Source organism: Macaca nemestrina, chromosome 15, assembly GCF_043159975.1.
Source record: "Macaca nemestrina isolate mMacNem1 chromosome 15, mMacNem.hap1, whole genome shotgun sequence".
In the NCBI taxonomy this organism is placed as follows: domain Eukaryota; kingdom Metazoa; phylum Chordata; class Mammalia; order Primates; family Cercopithecidae; genus Macaca; species Macaca nemestrina.
In genome coordinates this window covers 62,102,966-62,107,849 of record NC_092139.1, presented here as the reverse complement: position 1 = coordinate 62,107,849, position 4,884 = coordinate 62,102,966, and the positions used below count along the sequence as shown (strand labels likewise).

General features: G+C 39.3%; 1 pseudogene; it reads left to right on the top strand.

Moving 5' to 3' along the window:
- LOC139358560 (mediator of RNA polymerase II transcription subunit 28 pseudogene) lies at positions 1-2,884 on the top strand (annotated as a pseudogene).
- The last annotated feature ends 2,000 nt before the right edge of the window (positions 2,885-4,884 follow it).

Genomic DNA, 4,884 nt, shown 5'->3' with positions numbered 1-4,884 from the left:
TGAAGAAATTAAGAAGGAAATAAAAACATTTCTTCAAGTAAAAAATGTTGGAAACACACATCTCAAAACCTATGGGATACAACAAAAGCATTGCCATGAGGGAAATTTTAACAATTAATAACTAGAGTCAAAAAGCAGAAAGACTTCAAATAACCTAATGAGACACCTCAAGGAAAGAAAAACCAAACCCCAAATTAGTAAAAGGAAGACAGAATAAAGATCAGAGCAGAATAAAACAAAATAGAGACAAAATCTACAAGGAAACAATCACAGGGAAAGTTGTGTGTTTTTTTTGTTTGTTTGTTTTATTTTTTTTTAAGATAAAATCAATAAACCAGTAGCCAGACTAACCAACAATACAAAGAGGAAGCTCAAATAAATAAAATTAGAAATGAAAAAGAAAACATTACAACTGATTCCACAAAAATGCAAAGGATCATTAGAGACTCTTATAAGCAACTACACACTAACAAAGTGGAAAACCTAGAGGAAACGAATAAATTCCTAGATGCATTTTATATAACAAGATTGAATCATAAAGAAATACAGGCTATTCAAGACATGGTGGCTCCACTAGGTGATATGTTCTCTTAGCAGCTACCAGGATCCCACCACCCACACTGGAGCTCCGGGGCCAGGCTTCACTTCTTCAGGCAGCACCAGATACTCTGAGACCTTCTAACAGTACCGGGTGAATGAGTTGGAGTCATCTTTCAAGGCTTGCTTAGCTTCTCTGGTGAGTGAGGACTATGTCAATGGCATTGATCAGGAAAACATTTAAACTGGTGTTGATCAGTATATCTAGGAGTTTCTGGATATTGCAACACAGGCAGAATGTTTTCCTACAGAAAACGATTGCAATTATTTGTCCAGACACCAGAGCAAGTTACCAAAGAGGGTATCTCAGAACTAAGGAATGAATTACAACAGAAACACACACTGTCCAGAAGCACTTGACAAAGCTGAGGCATTGGCAACAGGGGCTGAAGGGCATCAAATGTGCAGCACAGAACACCAGCCAGCAGCCCTCAGGGCTCCTCCGTGTACCTCAAGCAGGCATCTGCCAACATCCCTGCACCCCAGAAGCTGACCTGAGCACAAAGGTCAAGGCCATCAGCCCAAGATTGGGCTGGTGTCTGAGGCCGCCCTGTGCAGACAGTTAGCCACAAATCCCTTCTCGTGAACTTGGGATTTTGAATGAAGGAGTTAGTTTTATGCTCCCACCTAAATTTTTTTCACTATTTTTATAAGCTGTTAATGTCTTAAGTACTTTACACAATGCCCAGAGCTTGAGTAAACCAAATTCTTTTTCTCTTTAGCACAGTTAAGACTGTCAGTGTGGTGACACTTATAGATTCTGTGTTTTTATGTTTGTATGACTTTTCATTTTTTTGTGTGTATTTCCTATTATTTGATCTGAGGGAAAAAAAATTGCAATAGCCTGAGAATCAGGGGATTAGGATTTTGGTTGTAGGCCTTTTATGATAATTACCCTTCAGTGGTAGTATAGAAAAATATGTAAATTTGCTGTTTCAAGACTTCAGAATACTTCAGAAGAGGAATCTAATGCAACCATGTTTGTAATGCGTCCAAAGCTCTTAGAATGGGGATTTTTTGTGTGAATAGGTCAGAATAGGATTAAGGTTTCCTGGGTTAGGGTAGTCACATTACGGTAGGATCCTTAGGTTGAGGCTGACTTTTATTCAGGGTAAGGTTATATTTTGTGTGGTGTTGGTTTACTTTTTTTTTTTTTTTATAGGGAGGGACATAGTAGGATCAGTGATATGCTAAATTTTGTCATGTTCTGCAATAAGGAATCCATTTAAGTAATGGGGCAGACCCTGTTCTCAGTAACATGACAGTTGGGGCATAGGTGAAGTATGAGAGGCTAAAGCTTGCTCTGATTATCTTTTTTTGTTTTCAGTTTTGTTTGCTTATATTGTTTTTATTTTACATTTTGGGAAGAGAGAGATTTTCCATTAAGAAGATTTTTGCTGTGGAGTTGATTCCAAGGGACTTGGGTCTCAGGGTGGAGGTGGGCTTGCGGGTGCGATCCTTGGCTACTTAACCTCCACCAAGAGCATGCGGCGCCTCTGTCTTTGGGAAGATATTTTGCTCTCTCGTTCGTTCCACAGGCCACCTCAGATACTCTGTTGAATTGCTGTTAAGAAATACAAACATTGTTTCAGGCTCTCATTGCGTGAGGTTTTCCAGTGTTTTATGCAGTCTTTTATTAGATTACATCTTTTTACTCAGAACAAATGCTTCACTGTCATCTGAGCAGGGAGTACTCCTGTGGCTCAGTGTTTGGCTCACTTTGTTTTCTCCAGCCTTGAAGGTCCCTCCCACACACACTGACATCCATTCATCTCTTGATCTGACCTAGATGCCACCTGGTCCCTAAAGCCTCCCAGCACCTTTTCTGCTGCATCCCTAGGGCACAGGACTTTTATCTCTTCTATCGTCCTTTTTAGGTTCTCCCTTGTGGGTTAGTCATTTGTATCTGTCTCCCTGCCCATCACTAATTGTACACCCATAAATATTAGACATTATTCCCTTTGAATATACCAGGACCATATGTTATTTATCCTTATAAATGATAGCTATTACTCTGTTTTGTCTGTGTATATACAGTATCTGGCATTGAACCTGTGATTAATTGCCTGAGACCAATGAATCCCGTCTGTTAGAATGTATAGTTTAAACAAAGCTTTTAAAACCCACATTATATTACCTCAAGGTTGTTAGCCTAGTCATCTAATGGTGATTCAAAAATCTGATTAGCAGCTTTAGATTTCTTGATTAAAGACCTAAATAAACTAAGTTTTAGGCTTTTTTTTTTTTTTTTTTTTCTGAGATGGAGTCTCACTCTGTTGCCCAGGCTGGAGTGCGATGGCGCGATCTTGGCTCATTGCAACCTCCGTCCCTCCAGGTTTAAGCAATTATCTGCCTCAGCCTCCAGAGTAGCTGGGATGACAGGCACGTGCCACCACGCCTGGCTAATTTTTTGTATTTTCAGTAGAGACGGGGTTTCACCATCTTGGCCAGGCTGATCTTGAAATCCTGACCTTGTGATCCACCCAACTTGGCCTCCCAAAGTGCTGGGATTACAGGCATGAGCCAACGCACTCAGCCTTTCTTTATTTTATTATTATTTTTTTTTGAGACAGAGTCTCACACGGTTGCCAGGGCTGGAGTGCAATGATGCCATCTCGGCTCATTGCAATCTCAGCCTCCCAGGTTCAAGCAATTCTGCCTCAACCTCCTGAGTATCTGGGATTACAGGTGCCTGCCACTATGCCCAGCTAATTTTTTTTTTTCTATTTTTTAGTAGAGATGGGGTTTCACTGTGTTGGCCAGGCTGGTCTCAAACTCCTGACCGTGATCTGCCCATCTCAGCCTCCCAAAGTGTTGGGATTACAGGCCTGAGCCATCGCGCCTGGCCAGTTTTAGGCATTCTTTAAAAGGGGTTTTTAGTGAAAAGATTGGAAACTATTCTCAGTGAACTATTTAGTGCTCAGTGAAAATATTTTGAATTAATGTATATACCAGTTATTGCCATTTCCCTATTTAATTCAGAAGTTTTTTTAAATAAATAGAAATTTTTCAATCTTGAAAAAAAAAAGGCATACAAAAACCTGAACAGACTAATAATAAGTAACGAGATTGAATCCATAATAAAAAGTCTCCCAAGAGTGAAAAATCTAGGACCAGATGGCATTGCTGCTACATTCAACTTCAAAAGAACAACTAACATTAATTCTCAAATTATTCCAAAAACATGAAGAGGCAGAAATTATTTCAAACTTAATCTATGAGACCAGCATTACTCTGATACCAAGGAAACAACAGCCAAAAAGTCCCTTACGAACATACAGTAAAAATCTTCAAGAGTACTAGCAAACTGAACCTAGCAACACATCAAAAAGATACCATGATCAATGGGCTCTACCTCAGGGATGCAAAAGAGGTTGAACATATGCAAATCAATAAATGTGATATATCACATCAACAGATTGAAAGACAAAAACTGTGATCTTCTCAATAGATGCAGGAAAAGCATTTGATATAAGTTAACATTCTGTCCTGATAAAAACTGTCAACAAATTAGGCATAGAAAAAACATACCTCAACATAATATAGGCCACATATTACAAACCCACAACTAACATCATAATGAATAGGGGAAAGCTGAAAGTCTTTCCTCTAAGAACTGAAACATGAATCAAATGCTTACTTTCACCTCTCTTATTAACATAGTAGTGGAAGTCTTAGAATCAAGCAAGATAAAGAAATAGGCATCCAAATTGGAAAACAGAAAGGCAAATTATACCTCTTTACAGACAAGATGATCTTAAATATAGAACATTCTAAAGACTTCACCAAAAAACTTAGAATAAACAAATTCAATAAAGTGACAAAAAAAAAAAGGCAAGATAAATTAGTACAGCCATTATGGAAAATGATACGGAGGTTCTTTTTAAAACTACAAATCGAACTGCCATACAATGAAGCAATCTTACAACTTGGTATCTATTCAAAGGAAAGGAAATCAGGCGGGGTATGGTGGCTTATGCCTATAATCCCAGCACTTTGGGAGGCTGAGGCTGGTGGAACACTTGAGGTCAAGAGTTCGAGACCAGCCTGGCCAACATGGTGAAACCCTGTCTCTACTAAAAATACAAAAATTAGCCAGATGTGGTGACGCACACCTGTAATCCCAGCTACTTGGGAGGCTGAGGCAGGAAAATCATTTGAACCTGGGAGGCTGAGGTTGCAGTGAGCCAAGATCGTGCCACTGCACTCCAGCCTGAGTGACAGAGCAAGACTCCTTCTCAAGAAAAAAAAAAAGAAATCAGTATACCAAAGGAATACATGCACCCT